This window comes from Schistocerca piceifrons, chromosome 4 (assembly GCF_021461385.2).
Source record: "Schistocerca piceifrons isolate TAMUIC-IGC-003096 chromosome 4, iqSchPice1.1, whole genome shotgun sequence".
Lineage (NCBI taxonomy): Eukaryota > Metazoa > Arthropoda > Insecta > Orthoptera > Acrididae > Schistocerca > Schistocerca piceifrons.
The window spans coordinates 759,233,829-759,255,261 of NC_060141.1; the positions used below are offsets into that span (position 1 = coordinate 759,233,829).

Below are 21,433 nucleotides of genomic sequence, written 5' to 3' on the forward strand. Positions count from 1 at the left end.
ACCTGTCCCTTAATTGTCCGTGGCTCTGGAGATGACTCGTGGTTCTCAACCAGCAGCAGCTCAGCATTGTCGTCGGCTACATTCTTCATCATTCACACAGCTGCAACATTATAAGACCGTTAACTGATAGAGTATAACTAATATTGTACAGGGATTATCCAGTGGCATTTCTTTCACAAAATGTGATTAACTTTCTTGAATAATAATCTAAAAAAAAAAACCTCCTCCCTAATAGGACATGAAGGCCCAAAGGTACCGACCGGCCGCCGTGTCATCCTCAGCCCACAGGCGTCACTGGATGCGAATACGGAGGGGCATGTGGTCAGCACACCGGAGCCGCTACTTATCAATCAAGTAGCTCCCCAGTTCGCCTCACAAGGGCTGAGTGCACCTCGCTTGCCAACAGCCCTCGGCAGACCGGGTGGTCACCCATCCAAGTGCTAGCCCAGGCCGACAGCGCTTAACATCGGTGATATGACGGGAACCGGTGTTACCACTGCGACAAGGCCGTTGGCTGAATAACAATCTGCAATAGTCAAATTTGTAGTGTGCCTGTGTTGTCATTGTTTCAGACATTATTACCAAGCACAGTCTTCCTTTCCATGCAATCACCGACTGTCATAACAAATGTGAAAAGTGATTAACTTTCTTTCTGACAGTTTTGTTTGTTTGCTAACGACCAGTCTCAGTCTAAATTTTGCTGCCTCATTTCTTGTATTGCAGAGGGGCTTAAATACTTTGCAATTTTGAGTATTAACTTCACTCACTTAAAGTAACGTAAAATTTCACTGGCAAAACTAATAACTAAAGATACAATACAAGTTAAGAGTGCACAATTCCATTTATTCTGTATTTAATTTAGCAAATTACTTCTGCTGGCTTTGTACGTATCTCATTCTTCTTACGTTAAAAGTAGCATCAGTTGCTCATATGCTTAAAGGAAATTCAATTCAACCTTTCAATAATTAAGCGTAAATTACCTACCTTTTTCTAAATTTAGCGTCACGTTACACTGAGGTTACTGAAAGTCATTTTTTACGTAACAAAGATTCAGTTACAGCCAGTCATTTATCTAACTTTACTTTCAAAATCTAATATTTCAGAATAAGTAACTGCAATCTCAGTGTTTCTGATTCATTTATTTTCTCGTGAACTCTTGTGTTGTGGAAATGGATGACAACCTTCTGCTGACATCACAGTGATTATTTGCTTAATTTTCTTTGCCATTACGTTTATTAGGATTCTGGATATCCATTGCCCTAGTGGGCTGGCAACCGTTTAATTAGACTTTTTTTTTGCTAATCAGTATTTTTTTGTATTAAATAGTATGTGGTATCCTCCCCCCCCCCCCCCCCCCTCCCCCTTGTGTTGTTCGTGAGCGATTGATCTATATTCCACCTAATTCAAAATAAGTTACCAGATTACATTTAGAATAGATTCTTCCTTGGGTTTGTTGTACACTTTCCTACTACTACCCGGCACTGTTTTCCTTCGGTAACGACAGCCTTACTTACTGTAAAATTTCATTCGGCACACGTGATCACGGTCAGTTATATCGCAATCCAATAAGTCGATTATGAAGGGGAAGGTTACACTACCTTGCTACAGAAACAGTACAAGTGTTCGCAACCTTACCACAGCACGTAAAAAAATCTATTTAGCTACATGTACACTGTGCTAAATACATGAAAACAATCTAATAATGCGATTCACCGTGTCACAAAAGCTGTAATATACTAATTACATGATTTCAAAAATATTGTATTATACTGAACACATTTCCAGATTTTAGCAGAATGTCTGTTTTCCTACGGAAACGAATTTTTAAAAAGTTTGCAAATGCATAGCACCAAGATGTTTCTGTCAACTATGAAGTTAAAACAGGAGTTGTGTTAACCTAAGCAATGTACACAGACTAAAAAATCACATTGTTCACACCCAGTGTTGAATGTTTTGCTTTTAGTCTTCAAAACTTTATGATATATAAGGAAGTGCAGGTTTACTGTACTTTTGGAAATATTGTAAAATCTGATCTAGCAACTATTGAAGATTGTCGTAAACTATAAATTTTATTCCTTCTGTTCCGTTCTAATTTTTATTCTAAATTCAACATTACAAGTATTTGTTTTAATCAAAGTAACTTAATTTTGAATGAGGCAGGACAAGTTTCGCCTTGTACTTCTGAGGCAATTACCCAATAGCAAAGACATGTTTTTCGAAATTACGTGAACCCCCTGTCCGGGCGACTAATTAGTGATGCACGTGCTGGATTGCTGTTGAAATGGCTCGTCAATATTTTATAAAGTTTTAGTCTTCAGTTACTTATTTTAACCTTTGTGTTAATATTTGTTGTAAAGGTAACTTATTAGTGGATTTTCATTAACCTCAGTCTTTCTTCCTGTGTTATTGACACGAGTGGTCTGTTACTAGTGAGTGTGCTTTGGTCGTTCGTCCAAGCCTCAGTAGTGTGTTTACATTTCGAGGCGTGCAGTTTCAGCTGTGGCGGTTATAAAGCTAAGTACTGACAAAGTTATTTGTGCACTGTTATACAGTTATTAAACTTAATAGTTCTCAGTGGTGTTTCGTGCTGTTGTTGGCGAAATAACGATTTAATAAACTTTTGCAAACGTTCCCTCGCTGTGTTTTTTTAGAGTTATCTGTGCGTTGAAGTCGTTTAGTGAATTTCGTGCTTTAGTTTTCATGTGATGTTTCTTACTGTTTCTAGTGAAATATTCCAGTAAAATTTTCATTAATTGTTTTAACTTCGTCGAGTGTTCCAGTGGCCGCTTGAATTTTTGGTTTTAGCTAATAATATTGTGAAGTCTTGTTGGTATTGGTATTAGTTGTGGTTTAGTAATATTAATACAAACCGTTGCTTTCTTAGTAGAGAGAGAATTTCGAGACCGCTATTGTTAGTTCTATAAACAGTTCTACTGGTGTAACTGAAGTTCGGTAACGTAGACGTAGTAGTGAGTAGTGGGTTACGGTGTGGGATTTGTTCAAAGCATTTTCATTGGGGGATTGCAGTGGGGAATCCAGTGGGCATTCTAGCGAGACTCTCTCCTGGGAATGTAGAATCTGTAGTAGAAATAAGTTGATAGAGGAGCAGGAGCGTAAGATCTGTGCCCTTCAGGCTCAGTTACAACACGCAAAGGAGGTTCTAGATAGGTTGAGGAGGATGGAGGGTGCTGGGGAATGGGAACTGGCAGTTGGCAAGAAGGCAGCTAAGAGGAGGAGGGGGTATTCAGACAGTTTACTTTGTGTATATGCAACAGATCTGACCAAGTGTCAGAGCTGAGTGGAGAGGTGCAGGTTGTAGGGAACATGCAGCAGCCCTCAGCAGTTCGGAGGTTTATATCAGTTGCAAAGTCTAAGAGAAAGAAGGTTCTGCTGCTAGGTAGTTCACTATCTAGAGGTGAGGGCCAGCAGTTGCAGGAAGTGTCGGGGAGTGAATACCAGGTCACCGGCATTGTGAAGTCTAGTGCAGGGATGGCTCAGGTGACTGACAGCTTAGGGGAGTTATATAGGAATGTTACAAAGGAAGATCAGATAGAGTGGGTGGTGCAGGGAACAGTCTTGATAGGGACGGGTAATATGATGTAGGTGTTGACCTGGTAAAGATAGCTACTCAAACTGGTGGCACTAACGTGCATTTCGTGCAGCTTTTTCAGCGTCATGATCGGCCTCATCTTAATGTGGCTGTTAGGCGCGTTAACATGGATTTGGGGAGAGCACTGATGGCAGAGGGCATGGGTCACATTTCCGTGGTGCCAGTTGAGTCTATTTCACTAGGTTTCACTAGGCATGGCCTGCACCTCAATAGGTATGAGAAGTGGAGGCTGACAAAACTTGTAGGTGACAGTGTAGTGGGTGATGGCGGGATTATTCCTGGAAAAATTAGAGCTGCATCTTTTTTGGATTGAAGTCAGCTGATAGGTATGCCTGATTAAAGGAAGTCCCTCTAAGGGCTCACCTTCAGAGGACATCATGTTTTCAAGTAGAGAAGGAAGTAGCATATTTCATCAAAATAAAGTTAGTGAACTGCTTATAGATATTGACTCTGAAATTATTGGTATATCAGAGCACCCTCTAAATAATTTCACAATTCAGAGACTTAATTTTCCAGGTTACTTCTAATTGTTGTTGATTATAGGTCCCCTGACTCTCACTTCAGACATTTCTGCTCAAGCTACGGAGGGTTCTTGAATCACTTTATAGGAAGTACCCGAAATTAGTTATATGTGTTGACTTCAAAATAAATTTTGTATATGTGCTGCAAGAAAAAGATGTTGGTAGATCTCTTAAATTCTCATGCTCTTTGAGAGCTGCTTTCCACCAGAACGTTCTAAACGGGGTAGTATCAGTAAACACGGGTGGCTGACTAGTGGGATAAGGATATCAGGTAGAACAAGTGGGAATTATATCAAAATGTTAGGAGTAGTCACAACCAAGCTGCAGTAGCCCATTACAAACAGTAGTGTAAGGTGCTTAAAAACGTTATTAGGAAGGCAAAGAGTATGTGGTATGCAAATAGAATAGCTAATTCACAGGATAACATTAAAACCATATGATCAGTTGTGAAGGAAGCGTCTGGTCAGCAGCTCAATGTCGGCGATATAAAGTCAGCTCGTAGTAAAAATGTTTCTGTTACTGATAAATCAGATATATGTACAGTATTTAACAATAATTTTCTGAGCATTGCTGACGAATTAAATAAGAATTTAGTTTCTACTGGGGATCAAATAATCTCTTTGCAAATGCCTTTCCAAAATTAATGTCTGAAATACTCCTCTGTGATGCAGACTAGAGGGTGATTGAGTCAACAATTAAATCACTGAAGACTAAGGATTCTCATGGATATGATGATGGAGTGCCTAGCAGAATATTAAAGTACTGTGCTGCACATGTGAGCCGTGTATTTAGCGATATTTGTAATTTTTCCTTTAGGAATGGTCTGTTTCCTGAACGATTTAAGTAGTCAGTAGCAAAGCCACTTTATAAAAATCGAGAAAGGGGTAATGTAGACAATTTTAGACCTAATATAGAAGTGCATAGTTTCACAGCGATATGTAATAATAAAGGTTTCTCGGGCTTCCAGCCATGTCAAGTGGTTTAAAATCCTTGAGCTTTTGGCCGTGTCATCCTCGGCCATTGTCAAGTGGTGACTGTCTTCTGGTTGTTCTCAAGCCTATTATGCTGCCATGAATATGGACGGCAACAGCAACCAGAAGACAGTCACTACCTGACAATTGCCGAGGAGTACTCGGCCGAAAGCTCGTGGATTTTAAACCACTTGACACGGCACTGGAAGCCCGAGAAACCTTTATTAATTTTAGACCTATTTCTATGCCATAAGTGTTTGCTAAAGTTATTGAAAAGGCTGTGCATGTAAGGATAATTGATCGTGTTATATCACATGACTTGCTGTCAGATATAGAGTTCGGATTTAGATGTCGTTTAACAATTGAAAATGCGGTATTATCTTTTCTCTGTGAGGTTCTGGATGGGTTAAACAAAAGATTTCGAACTCTAGGCATATTTTTTGATTTAACTAAGGCTTTTGATTCTGTTAATCACAAAATATTGCTCCAGAAGTTGGACTATTACGGAATATGGGAAGTAACTCACAATTCGTTCAAAGACAACGGACAACAAAAGGTCATTATCAACAATGTTGAGAATGGCTGTGATGTGTGGTCTGAGTGGAGTGCACTGCACCAGGTACCAGTGCTGGGGCCACTCTTGTTCCTTATTTATATAAATGATATGCCCTCTAGTATTATGGGTAACTCTAAAATATTTCTGTTTCCTGAGGACGCTAGCTTGGTAGTAAAGGATATTGTGTGCAACATTGGCTCGGTTTAAATAGTGCAGTTCATGACAAAAGTTCACAGCTTTTAGAAAATAAACTAACGTTAAATTACAGTAAGAGTCAGTTTTTACAGTTTCTGGCACACAATTCAATAAAACCTGACGTTTTAATTTCACGGAATGGGCATATGATTAGTGAAACTGAACAGTTCAAATTTCTAGGTGTTCAGATAGATAGTAAGCTGTCGTGGAGAGCACACGTTCAGGATCTTGTTCAAAGACTTAGTGCTGCCAATTTTACTATTCGAACGGTATCTGAAGTGAGTGATCGTTGGACACGAACGTTAGTCTACTTTGCTTATTTTCATTCGCTTATGTCGTATGGTATTACATTTTGGGGTAACTCTTACCATTCCTAAAGGATATTTTTGGCTCAGAAACGGGCGGTTTGGGAAATAAGTGGCGTACATTCACGAACCTCTTGTCGACCCCTGTTCAAGAGTCTGGGTATTTTGACATGACCTCTCAATATATATATATATTCCTTGCTGTTATTTCTTGTTAACAATATTAGCTTATTCCCAAGAGTAAGCAGCTTTCATTCAGTTAATGCTCAGCAGAAATCAAACCTGCATTTGGATCGGACATCCTTAACTCTTGTGCACGAAGGTGTGCAGTATACTGTTGCACCCATTTTCAATAAGCTACGACTAGAATTAAAAAATCTTAGCAGTAATCCACGCACTTTCAAATCGAAACTGAAGAGTTTTATTTTTATCTGTTATTACTTTTATGTTGTAATTTCATGTACTGACACATTCCAAGACTTTGGAGATTTGCTCCTCAATTTGGTCCTTCGGAACTTGACGTGTAAATAAATAAGTAAATAAATAAAACTGTTCACAGTGGAGTGGCGATTGCACTGTTTTGTAGCAAATATACTTGTTTTGTCAATTGTCGGCAAATAGTGAGCCCTTCTGCCACTGCCGATTGTAAACGATTTTGTGTTCATATTATCAAAATATGCACATATTGTTCTACTTCAAGTTGAATAGAAAAGAATAAATTATCATTGTTGGCGGTAAGGGCAGTTTATCGAACTCGCTTGTGTTGTGCTATGCAGCCGATTGCCCTACTACCGAACTGTTAGACTTACGACCACAAGCGTTCCCAATAGAAGTGAGCTCACATGACCTGTTTGGATAAACGTATCTTGGGAGGAGAACCTAAATGCTCAGCAGGATTCACCTGAATTCGGTTTGGCCCATCAGTCATAATGTAGAGACTGATCGCACACGGCCGCAAATAGCATCTATTTTAAAAGTGGCAAATTTATAAGTTCTAGGCAGACTTACGTAAATAGATGAATGTTGCTATAGTTAATTACGTCAAACGAGGTAGGCGACACAAGGAGTACCTATGAAATTCATTAGATTATTCATTAAAACTTAACTCTGTTTTATTGGCGCTAGTCATATCAGCAACTCTAGTAGGTATCCAAGTTCAAAAAAGCAGACTCAATGAGTCTCTCGCAATTCACGAATAACTGATAAAACTATCAATTCCTGTTATATCGACACACTCCGCTATGAAAACTTTAAAGTGCCTCTATGGTCGCACCCGCGGAAAAATTCAAAGTCGCCATGTGAACTGGAAATATTCGAAGTCTCAACGCTTGTACTATGCAGCCACCTGTGGCCCAGAAACCAGACTACTCAAACTCTACAAACTCGAGTCCTGCATCCGGTGCTCCTCACCCTTCTAGGAACAAGATTCCTCTCTCGTCTCGACAAACAAGACTAGCTTACTATGCCTTACTGCCACTACTTCTTTTAACTTGATTCCTACTGGCTTCCACTACCGTCTCTTGCCTACCATGGCACTCCATCATACTGGCGTGCGTTACGTTACAGTTCAATACAGTTTTCGAGCCAATCGTTCAAGAGTTTCATAATAAATTACTCTCAGACGCAAATCAAAATGACATCAAACATTATACAGGGTGTTACAAAAAGGTACGGCCAAACTTTGAGGAAACATTCGTCACACACAAAAAAGAAGATATGTTATTTGGACATGTGTCCGGAAACGCTTACTTTCCATGTTAGAGCCCATTTTATTACTTCTCTTCAAATCACATTAATCATGGAATGAAAACACACAGCAACAGAACGTACCAGCGTGACTTCAAGCACTTTGTTACAGGCAATGTTCAAAATGTCCTCCGTTAGCGAGGATACATGCATCCACCCTCCGTCGCATGGAATCCCTGATGCACTGACGCAGCCCTGGAGAATGGCGTATTGTATCACAGCCGTCCACAATACGAGCACGAAGAGTCTCTACATTTGGTACCGGGGTTGCGTAGACAAGAGCTTTCAAATGCCCCCATAAATGAAAGTCAAGAGGGTTGAGGTCAGTAGAGCGTGGAGGCCATGGAATTGGTCCGCCTCTACCGCCAATCCATCGGTCACCGAATCTGTTGTTGAGAAGCGTACGAACACTTAGACTGAAATGTGCAGGAGCTCCATCGTGCATGAACCATATGTTGTGTCGTGCTTGTAAGGGCACATGTTCTAGCAGCACAGGTAGAGTATCCCGTATGAAATCATGATAACGTGCTCCATTGAGCGTAGGTGGAGAGAACATGGGGCCCAATCAAGACATCACCAACAATGCCTGCCCAAGCGTTCACAGAAAATCTGTGTTGATGACGTGATTGCACAATTACGTGCGGATTCTCGCCAGCCCACACATGTTGATTGTGAAAATTTACAATTTGATCACGTTGGAGTGAAGCCTCATCCGTAAAGAGAACATTTACCCTGAAATGAGGATTGACACATTGTTGGATGAACCATTCGCAGAAGTGTACCCGTGGAGGCCAATCAGCTGCTGACAGTGCCTGCACTCGCTGTACATGGTACGGAAACAACTGGTTCTCCCGTAGCACTCTCCATACAGTGTCGTGGTCAACGTTACCTTGTACAGCAGCAACTTCTCTGACGCTGACATTAGGGTTATCGTCAAGTGCACGAAGAATTGCCTCGTCCATTACAGGTGTCCTCGTCGTTCTAGGTCTTCCCCAGTCGCGAGTCATAGGCTGGAATGTTCCGTGCTCCCTAAGACGCCGATCAATTGCTTCGAACGTCTTCCTGCCGGGACACCTTCGTTCTGGAAATCTGTCTCGATACAAACGTACCGCGCCACGGCTATTGCGCCGTGCTAATCCATACATCAAATGGGCATCTGCCAACTCCGCATTTGTAAACATTGCACTGACTGCAAAACTACGTTCGTGATGAACACTAACCTGTTGATGCTACGTACTGATGTGCTTGATGCTAGTACTGTAGAGCAATTAGTCGCACGTCTCACAAGCACCGAAGTCAACATTACCTTCCTTCAATTGGGCCGACTGGCGGTGAATCGAGGAAGTACAGTACATACTGATGAAACTAAAATGAGCTCTAACACGGAAATTAAGCGTTTCCGGACACATGTCCACACAACATCTTTTCTTTATTTGTGTGTGGGGAATGTTTCCTGAAAGTTTGGCCATACCTTTTTGTAACACCCTGTATATTTAAAATGAATAGTTTCTCATAAAATACTGCGTAAACGTCAATATTCTGTTTTAACCTAAGACATAATTTGCACATTTTGTATTAAATAAGGATGTGGAAGTTTATAAATGTGATATAGTTTTGCATGTTGTGCATTAACTGCTTGTGTGTATAATTTGGTGGAATTTCCACTCGTGGCGAATATTCCATCTGTGCTCTAGTGAAGAAGACGTGGTCAGTGCCTTCTGCCTAAGCCCTGTCGGCTATCCAAGCTTACCTACTCATGTGCCTGCCCCATCTGTTAAATACCTTGACTATTCTAAATGGAATACCAAATTGGTTTTGGTACGATAGCATCCCTTTCAGCTATCCGTACTGGAAATACTGTGGTCTGTTTTACGCACCGGCACGTCCTGTACTGACATATTTCTCAAGTAGATGCCACCAAAATATTTTAAGATGTTCATGCTACAATATCTCAAATCACATATACATGGAGTGTTCTCCAAACCAGTCTGCCAAAGTTCTGGAGCATTCTTATGCTGAAGGTATTGGTCGACTGTGCGGCCCCATAGGTGGGCAAAAGGGTGCACATGGTAGTACAGCAGGTTCCTGAATAGTTCGCCGTTGAGAGGCCACTGTAGACTTGTCAGAGAGCCCATGTCGTGTCACGACAACTGCCCTCGCCCTCACCCGAGAATATCTCTGAACGGTGCCCTGCATCGCCACATGCTGTTTTAGGCAAATTCGTAATTCGTACAATGCCATACATGTGTACCAATGTGTACTGAGACTTTCAATCCAGGTGACATTTTACGATCATTAATGCCTGAGCCTGTGATGCATGCGTGTCCAGAGGTTTACATTTTGGGCAGTGGACTCTGTATTCTGCAGTGTGGCCTTGTTTAATCCATGTTATGACTGATCATGTTGTCCAGCATTAAGTTGGAGAGGCATCTGGTGCACAGTGACTTTCATGTCTGCTGTTACAGTCCACCATAATCTTCAGCGACTCCTTTCATGTCTTTCCAGACACAGTACAGCCTGCTCACGATGGCACGCGAAAAACTCTGAGCACCACACTACGTTTTTGATGGATTATCTCTTGCGCCGGCTATTTGCGATTTGTTCGCGATCTTGCTTGTCCTGCGCTCAAAGATATTTCAGTCACGCGACACACCGATATATTCAGTTTTTACTGTTGATACTCGTCTGCTGAAAAATCTGTAGTCACTTCTTCGTCTGCCGGAGTAGCTTATCTTTGCGTGGTTTTCTTTGGAGGAAGACTGTAAGTTTATGTCTCTGCGAGTCGCCTGAACTTTGATGTGGACCAAGTAATAAAAGTCTTGGCAACGAAATCCTTTACCGTGGCCACATGGTCAATGGACAAAACGACACTATATTTATCTGCCTAGCGTCATGAGGTTGTGCTGATGTCTTTAATACAGGCGCTTTGTCTGGTGGTAATGAAACGGCCACAGTGTAACGACTTCATCCTGTTTCTAGAATGAAATTTTCACTCTTCAGCAGAGTGCGCGCTGATATGAAACTTCCTGGCAGATTAAAACTGTGTGCCGGACCGAGACTCGAACTCGGGACCTTTGCCTTCTGCGGGCAAGTGCTCTACCGACTGAGCTACCCAAGCACGACTCTACGCCCCTGTCCCTGCTACAGTGATAGTCTCATATAAAAATATTTCACAAGTCAAGAATTTGCGTTACAACTGTGTACAAACAAAATCCTATGAATATAACAGTGTTCGAAATGTTTTCGTCGGCATTGTGATACATTCGCGCATTTACACACATTTCATAACTCTTAAAGTACGATTCTTGGTTTCCAACATCCTTTTCCACAAATCAGAGTGCCTAACCACTACTCCTTATTCCTTACCTTGTTACACATATACATATTCGTCGACATTCTTCAATATTTCATCATTATAAATATGTAGCATAATCAAATTCCTCATATAGCATCAGCTTATTGATCATAAACATACCTCAACAGCATAATACACATCGTCATCATAAAAATAACATCATAACACCTCAGTCAAATCTCAAAAACGTCGTAGCTATCTGCAATAATTTCAAAACGTAAAGAAAATTCTCTGCTCATTTCAATAGTGTCATCTACCTCAAACATACTTTAAAAATCATGATCCCATACCAAATATATCATTCAAAGCTCTCATAGTATCACAATGGTTCCGAAAACATATGAACAGTTCACAAAGTACAGACAAAATACAATTTCAAAAGTGTGGAGTTATCCAACTGTGTAATTACGTAAACATGTGTCACTGACATAAAAATTTTTTTTGTTTCTCTGTTAAATAATCAGATAGCTGTGTAATTCTGTGTTGGAGAAATATGGTACCGATGTGTAAAGTCGTATAAGCAAATACCATATTAGCTAGGGCTCCTTGTGCTTGCCAAGCACATGGTACACAAAGTAAGCGTGTACCCCCCTGAGGATTAATGTAATCATACCCTCAGGTGTTACAGATTGCAGCAATAAAATGAAATGTATCACAGAAAACTTTCTTTGTAATTCAAAAATCTTGAAAACTAAATGGTTTAAGTACAAAAATTAATCACTCAAATGCGTGTCCTGTAGCGCTAAATGTGCGTCTTGCTGTAAGATAATTCTGTGGAAGTGTCAGAGTTATCGTCCTCTGTAAGCAAAGTACTTACCTCATCATAAACGAAAGTGAAATGATTTGCGTATAGATATCGTAGTTATTACGTACCTTACTGTGATCAAGAAAGCACTATAACGTAACGTATTGTTGTGCTACGGAAAAGCCTATCTCATTGTAGCTATACCACAAAAGTCACTACTAAAACATCTTTTACTTTCCAGAATAATACAGAAAAACTGTGCAGATATAAAACAGATACACAGCAAAAGCAACAATGTAAATTGTGTCTCATATTAGTAGCGTCGTGATATAATCGTGTAACTGTCAAGTAAACTAAGCACTGTGTCATCTGGTATCTCTCAGAAAGTACTTTAAATCTAGAACGTATTGTCAAGTAAACCAAAATGTTGCATTAAAATCTCATTAGCAGTACTGGTAAATGTTCTAAGTATGTGAACCTTATGGTCGTTACGTAATCGTGCAACTAACAAACAAGAATGTACACACACAATACTGTGTCGTCTGTTCACTATAACAATGCATTCGTAATTTCTGTTTAAAAATGTTCCCTAGGTTCTAGACTGGATATTTAACTTCAAACATTGTTGCATGTTAACAGTTTCTTAAGTCTGACAAAGCATACTAGAAATGTGAAGTGAAATGTTTTATGGCAAAGACTAAGTTAAAAAGCAGATTATCTTTCAATAAACGGTTTTACATGTGAAATGTGGTGTAAACCTTTGCTCTTCCTAGTACGCAGAGTTTCAACTTCAACGCAATTATCATGTGGTATACGTCGGATTCTGTAAGGTCCATTGTAAACTAGAAAGAATTTGTGACTCAAGTCTTTCTTCTTATGTGACAATGAATGAGCTTTAATGAGAACTTTCTGACCAATACATAATTTATTTGCATTTGCTTTGCCGTGTAGTTTTCTCCTTTTGTCTGCTGCAGATTTTATATTTTTAAGAGCCAAATCAATTATGTCTTTGTGTCGAAGTTTACGTGTATTCGGGAAAGGTACAAGCTCTCTGATTCTGTTCGGTGGTTCTTCATTCTTCAGTACAAGAGTAGGTGGTAAAGCAGTGGAGTCATGAGGCATTTCATTCAGCACGTTTTGAAATAAGTGTAAATATCTGTCCCAATGCTGATGCTTTCTGTGACAATAAAGTCTGCAAAGCTTATTGATTTCTTTCATAATCCGTTCGAAGGGGTTACAATGTGGTGAGTACAATGAAATAAAAACAGGTTTGATTTTATGATTCCGAAGCATGCGTGACCAAACAGCAGATCTGAATTGCGGTCCGTTATCTGAAATGACTTTACTAACGTGTCCAACTTCAGGTAAGAAATTTTTAACAAAGGCGTTGGATACAGACGGTCCAGTGGCTTTAAGTAACGGTGTGAAAGAAACAAATCTTGAAGTAAGTTCAACAGCGACTAGAACGTACGAAAATCCATTAGATGTTCTGACAAGGGGTCCCAAGAGATCAAAAGCAGCAAATTCTTTTAATTTAGAAGGAATGATAGGAAACAGCGGAGCACGATGGGAGATAGTAGATGGTTTCGCCTTTTGACAAAGTTTACAAATAGAGAAGACTCTTCGAAGTCTCTTTTCCATAATGTTAAAATAACAAGTCGTTCGAAGAATATGATAATATTTTCGTGGGCCAAAATGTGCATAGCTGAAATGAATGTACCAAATGAGCTTATTAACAAAATCGTCAGGAATGCAAAGTACCCATAGCTTGTCATCAACAGTGCAGCGTTTGAACAGTATGTTGTTTCTAACCAGATAATAATGCCGAATCTGTGTGTGTGTCTTTTCATGCCATTTGCTCTTGATGTCTTTCCAAATCGGATCTTTATCTTGTTCATGAGCAATGTCCTTTAAAGATGTGGTGATGAAGTTTTCAAAGGCGACTTTCTGAATGTAAAGAATACTGAAATTTTTCTCGAGGTTGTCTTCTGTGTTACTTTTCTCAAGCCCAGCCGGTGCGCGTGACAGTGCGTCCGCAACAATGTTCTCCTTGCCGGGAATGTAGACTACTGTGAAGTGAAATTCTTGCAGAAACAATGCCCAACGTTTTAACCTGTCATGATTTAATTTTGAAGACATAAGAAATTGTAATGCACGATGATCACTGTATACTTTTACGTGCTTACCAGAAAGAAAGAAACGGAACTTGTTAAATGCCCAAACGATAGCTAAAGCTTCTGATTCAGTAACGGAATAATTTTTTTCAGATTTTGTTAGCACTCGGCTAGCAAAAGCAATGGTTTTCTGAACAGTAGTGTCATTTTCTGTGGCTTCTTGAAATAAATGGGCACCAAGACCGACTTTAGAAGAATCCGTGCTAAGGCAGAAATCTTGTGACAGATCTGGATGAGCTAGTATTGGCGCGTTAAGTAGCGATTCTTTCAAAGAACTGAATTATAACTGTGCTTGTTCATCCTAGTTCCAAATACTATTTTTTCCAGTGAGAGAACAAAGCTTTGGTGTAACTAGAATTTGCATATTCAGAAAACGACGGTAAAAATTTACGAGACCTAGAAAACTGCGGACTTGTCTTTTTGTGGATGGAACTGGAATGGCTCTGATTGCTTCTAACTTTTCGGGATCCGGCTGAATGCCTTCAGAAGAAATAATATGTCCCAAAAACCTCACCTTTGACCTACCGAATTCAGACTTTTCGAAGTTAACTGTAATTTCAGATTCTGCAAAAATACGTAACAAACTGTTGAGGATGCGATTATGTTGTTCCCATGAAGCTTCTGCTATTAGAATATCGTCCACATATAAGGTGATGTGACGTTTTAAGAACTCAGGTAGTATGGAATTTAGCCCGCGAATGAATGCTGCCGAAGAAATGTTCAAACCAAAAGGAAGTTTCCGAAATTGATAACAAACGCCGAAACAAAGAAGAGCTGTGTATTTTCTACATTCTGGATGAAGTTCGATGTGATAAAAACTGGATCTGAGATCAATAGAAGACAACACTTTTACACCATTAAAATTTTGAAGAAGTTCTTCCATCGTCTGCGGCCTATCTGTTTCAGGAATGATGATAGTATTGATTTGTCTCGAATCTAAGACAAGCCTGATCGATCCATTTTTCTCCTCAACAACATGTAATGGATTGTTGTATGAGCTTACTGCAGGCTCAATAATGCCCTCATTAAGCATAGATTGTATTTCTGTTCTAACACGGTCCCTATAATGCGCCGGAATTACGTATGGTCTAACACAAAATTTAGTATGCACACGAACACGAAATTGGTATTGAAATCCCTTGATTTTTCCTGTTTTGAGAGTAAAAACTGTGGAATGTCCTTGTAAAATCTCAAAAAGGTCTTGCCTATCAGTGTCATTACAATTCTCAATTGTTTGAATTTTATTCTGAATTAACTCATTAGTATCAAATATGTCGTCGATATCATCCCTGTCAGTACTTGCAGAGTGATTGTTAGTGTCTAGTTCCGTAGAAAATTCCGACCTGTTGTCTAACAGAAGGTAAAGCCGATTAATTTCCTCGTCATGGTTTGAGAGCCAATCTTCAAATTTCAAAGCTATTGACTTACCTTCTTTCTCTAAGCTTATTTCAGCATCGTGAAAGTTTAAGATTACTTTGTATTCATTCAAAAAGTCTACTCCCAGTATAATTTCCGTCGACAATAATGGAACAATAAGAAAGTTCATAGAGAAACTGTGGCTTTGACAAAAGAATTCTAAGTTGGTTTGTTGCCGTACATCTACACTTTTTCCAATGATTGCACCTTGTAATTTAATCTTACGTAACGGAAGTGTGGGACAATCGTTCGATTTGTTGCATTTGCTAAAGGCTGTTTCACTAATTACTGAAATGGGACTGCCAGAGTCAAGTACTGCCGTAGATTTTGCGTCATTTACAGTAATTGTAATCACGGGATATGCAATGTTGTTATGTTTTACGTCTTGTTCTTGGAGTAAGATGTCCCTAATGTATTCCATTTTTACGTAATTACTAGCTACGGCAGCTGCGTCGTCAATTTCATAAGTACGTTTTGTGGCTGCCAGCGGTATGAGTCATTGCCTATTGTGTCTTTGTTGGCGCGCGTCGTTATTGGGATTTGGAGACCTAACTTCTACAAATTCACCTTGTCGACAGGGCTCTGCTCTGTTTGAATCCCGCCAGTTGTGATGCAATTCAGGTCTGTCGTTACGATCATATCGTCTGTCGTCATGTCTGTAGATTCCATAGTTTCTTTCTTGTCGGTCACGTGTTGGAGAATTTGTCCCTGAATCGTAACTGCGCGCTGGACCGTTGCATCTAAAGTTATTCTGTCTCCCTTGATAATAATTATTTTGGTTCCCATATTGTCTGTATCTCTGATTGTCTCTGTGATAGTCATTACCGCGGAGAGGTGATCTTTCCCTGTAATTATTACTACTCTGCCAACAGTTGTCATGCGGGTGGTGTCTATTTTGGTCACGATTTGTGTTGTGAGAATAGCCTTGTCGCTTCCAGTTATTATTTCTTTCATCGCGGAATTGCGACGGATGTGACCTGTAATTGTTGTGTTCCTGTTTTCGCGTTCCGCGATTGTCAGTGTCAATTTCTAATTCTTGTAAGAGTCCCTGAAAAGCTTCAATGTCGTCTTTGCAACGTCCTGCCAAAATAATATGTCGTAAATGTTCAGGCAATTTGATTAAGCAAATGCAGATGAGTTCTGAGGGGCTGTATGGGTTTGACAGGTACTGATTCTTGCGCAACATGTCTTCAAAATATTTCACAAGACTGGAAAATTCAGATTGTTCGAAATGTTTCATCATTATGATGCCATGTTTTACTCGGTCTTGTGTGGCTTGAGACTAATATGCAGAGAGGAAGGCATGGTAAAATTCTCCTTCACTGTGGCAATCGTGAATGACCGATCGCATTCTTACAGCCGGTTCATTCTCTAAGTAGCCACACATAAATTCTAATCTGTGTTCTAATGACCAGTAGGGAGGAAAACAATGAGAGAATTGATGAAGCCACGCTTGTGGATGAATGTCGTTGCCAGAATTCTTAAATGTTTTGAATTTACATGTAGTAATGAACAGCTTATAGTCAAAATCATCATGTCGGCGAGTCGCATGTCGGTCATTGTTACATCGTTTCGGTGGTTCCATCTCAAAATCCAATGTGCCTTGCCAATTTCTTTCATAATTTCCGAAGTGTCCTGTGTTATTATTTTGTGGTTGTTCCGTATTTCTACGTCCCTCTTCCCGTACTGGAGCGCGAGTGTCCTCTGAAATATGTAATTCTTGTATTACTTGTGCCAACTGATCTTGCACTTCCCGGATTTCTCTTTTGTACAGTGTATTGATTTGATTTTGATTTTGTTTGAATTTTCTAACTTGTGTATACTCTTCAGTGTCAGTAAAGGCTACAGGTCTTGTGTCATTCAGATCATCATCTACCTTTGTAGATAAATTATTTAGCTGATCCGAAAGTTCAACTACTTTCTCTGATAATGAACTAATTTCCTCCATGTGTCTTTCTGAACCAATTCTCAGAGTATCTACTGTGTCCTTTAAGTTTTCTTGAGTTTTTGCAATTTGCATAACCGAATCGGTAGATGCAACTGAGTCAATTTTAGCTTGCAAGGTCTCATGATTTTCATGAACAATAGTTTGCAGTTCTTTTATGGCTGCTTCGTGATTCTGTAATGCATTTTCATGCTGTGAAAAAATAGGTTGGGAATGCTCACAAATTTGTGTTTTTACGTCATTACAGACTTTTTGACATTTCGATTCAATGTTATGTAACTCAGTAGTTAAATCTTCACGTGTTTGTTCAAGTGTGGTGTCTAACTTCCGAAGATTTTGTTCCATTGTGTCTAACTGTTGCTGTGTTTGTCTCTGGTATTGTTCCATTGTGCCTAACTTTTGAAGATTTAGTTCCATTGTGTCTAACTTTTGAAGCTTTTGTCCCATTTGTTGCATTAATTGTAATAACAATGCACTGGTGTCTGAAACATGTTCCTCAGTGCTTTTCGGCAGTAAATTTGCACCGGCAACATTCACATTTTGACAAGCGGAAAATGTGTCTTGACTCATTTGAGAAAACGGTGAGAACCCAAAACTTGAGTCTACAGTATTTGCAATATTGTGTTCTGTCATTCCCGATTCCTGAGGCGAGCTGTTGCCGACAGATCGATCGATAATGCTTCCCTGTTCACTACCTGTTTCACTGTCTACACCATTATTTGACGCCCGCTCCATTTCCCTATCCACAGTTACCAAATTACTACTTTGAATATTAGTTAATTCATTACATGGTGGCGTTAACACACTGCTTTCGTCTTCACTGTCATTTCTCAGTTTACTTTGGAGCCTAGTATTACGTTTTTCACACGCCATTATTGTCACAATATTTCACACGACAACACAGAAAAACACAATTTGAAGAGCAACAATAAGAGAACACATTAACATAGCACTGAAAATAATATCTCGTTAATTGCAAGCGCAGCTGCGAAATACTTGGTGCAAATCTACATGCATGCCACAACTGTTTTACTGTACAACAATCAAAGACTGCAACTACAAAGGAGATTCTCTGTACAATTACGCGCTAGCAATAAACAATAGCTACACTAATTACACAAACTACAAGAAAAAAAATCAGAAGATTCCAGTGAGGTATCCTCGGCTAAGGGTCGACATATGAAACGTCCCCTTAGAAAAATTCTACAAGACTATGCTTAAACTGACACACAATATTTTTAGCGCAACGCAATCTGACTTTCAAAAATCCCTACAAAAGAATGGCCCTGACTAACATTAACCTATACCTTTCACAAATCACTTACCTCACAAAAATCTTCGTTACTCGAACTACTGCAATACAGCGAGCGCCACTACTGCCAGCTAAATAAAAGATTCAAACTACGGAAGGCACTAACTACTGATAGGCATAGTTAGCAAATGAAAGATTTTAATAGAGAACAAACAATGTATTTACCTTAATAGTGTTGAAAAATCATAATATACATAGCAGTTCAAGACATCCAGTCTTACAAATTTCAAAACTCCGCCATTTCTCTCCCCACATCCACCACTGCTGGCGGCTCACCTCCAACTGCGCAACGCTATGCGCTGTTAACATCCAGCTGCCCAACACTACAATAGCCAACAACAATGCAAACTAGCCACAGACTGCACACAGCACAGCCAGTGATTTTCATACAGAGCACTACATAATGTTGTCAGTAAGAAAACATAAACAGCCTACTTACATTTTTTATGTAGAATCTAATTCTGCAATAAAAAATGGGGTTTCCCCATTTGAAATTTGAAAGTTGTCTCCCGCCCCACTCCCAAGGGGCTGGAGTGACGGGCTAATTTCTCCCTCGAAATAATCTACTTTGGATTCTACGCATTTTTTCGTGTGAAGCTTATTTTCCGAGTTGCTCTGGTTTCTTCAACTTAAAATTCACAACCTGTATGACGTTTTTATTTGTCTGCTCTATGTGGATGGTAATGTAAAGACATGGTCCATCGAATGGGATTTACGTACGAAAATGAGATTTTGTATTCCATTTCTGAACAATACATTAAATCTTTATGGAATATGGTATTCTTACGAACTTGTTTTTTATTCATCTGATGTTTATTCGATATATCTACATGTGGTCACTTAAGAACTACGTTGCCGAACGTACTAAGTTCGCTATAAATATATTTAAAGCCGAGAGGAAATAAACAGCCTTCACCAGTGATGAGATTTTTTATTTAAAGAAATTTTTCAGCTAGCCAGATAAGTTCATGCTGTTGTTGAACTTCAAGACATATTCGATTGTGACACTAGCTCAGATCTTTTCAATTTGTTAGATGTTTCAGGGTACAGAGTGCAAATACATTTGCTTGACACGAATTACAACTAAAAGGTGCAATTCATCGACAGATGTACCGAATAGCTGCATGAGATTTGTTTTAAGCATTATAGTTTCAATCTTTCCTTGGTTTAACTCCTGTTAAACCTCTTTTTTAATTATTCGTTTGCCCAATGAGAAAGTTCTTTCCACTACGCATAGAGTTTATTCACATACAGATCAGATTCTGTATAAGGCCTTAAAAACTGGGATCATAGTCTCTTATGAAGTAGCGCTAGTCCTATCTTTCAGTGTCAACAGTGGTGGTCTCTGTTTTACACCGCAGCTGGCTCGAATTCAGTTATTCACGAGTGTGTTAATGCGAAGCAACACTAGCCTATCACTCACTGCTCATCCAGAATCCCCCATTTATCATGTTCCTCCAAGGTTGTCCTGCTTGTCGTACAAGTAGTCAGTGAGGCTTTCGTCAGGTTGTCCTTATCTACATCTGCAAGTACATGTATCCCTGTATATTTGCTCTACAGACCACTGCGAAGTGATTGGCAAAGGGTACTTTCCATTGCATGGCGTATTTGGGTTTCTTCTGTTCCATGTGGATATGAAATGCAGTATCCAATCTTACACCGCGATTCATTAACCATTATGTGTGTCAATACTTGTTTTGTAAATAAAACTGCCTTTTCCTGCTGCTAGTTATTTATCCCATCCGCTTTTCGCCTTCTCCTGTTCTAAGGTATCATCAGTGGGATCTATAACTATACAGTTTTGTTAGTTTTAGATTACTAAACCACTTCGCGATTTTTTCTGTAAAAAAAGTAATTACTTACGGTTTGATGATCTGCGTTTCCTCACATCTGGTCTGGAGGTCGCACTACCACTTTTATCACTGCCATATAATCACATCTTTGTGTTCTCGCCTTCCACACACTGTTCACCAGGTTTCTCACTCCTTTTCTTGTGGTGGACTATTGTTCTTTTGTCACTCGATACGACTATTTCGTCGTACACTGTTTTTCACAACGTAAACATTGAGATTCCATTGCGTGTTTAATCTTCTTTGTTACTCGTATGTTTACCTTTTTTTTACAATGAAAAAACACAAGAATTCATCTCACAAAATAACATTACAAAATTAAAATCAGACCCAACAAACAGATTCCAGACAAAAGACACTCTGAAAAATATTGACATCATACTGGACAACACAGAGAAAAGAAAGTTGACACAGATCAGTCCCACTGCACCGGTACTCCGAAGCCAACCAAAAATCCACAAACCGAATCTTCCTTTGAGGCCAATGCTGGATTTCAGAAAATCCCCCACTTACAAGCTTGCAGAATACATGCTAAAATTACTGTCTGAAAATTTTAAAGTACAAGAAGACAAAACCATCAAAAACACTACACAGCTACTACGACAAACAAAAGATATCAAAATCCCAGACACAGCAACACTCCTCTCATTTGATGTAGAAAAGATGTATTCCAACATACCAGTACCAGAAACAATAGAAATTATAGATAAGAACCTGAAAACGTACAGTCAA

The 21,433-nt window shown here is 39.5% G+C and overlaps 1 pseudogene; it reads right to left on the reverse strand.

Annotated features, from left to right (window-relative positions):
• Positions 1-397: 397 nt before the first annotated feature.
• LOC124797115 lies at positions 398-515 on the reverse strand (annotated as a pseudogene).
• Between the last annotated feature and the right edge of the window lie 20,918 nt (positions 516-21,433).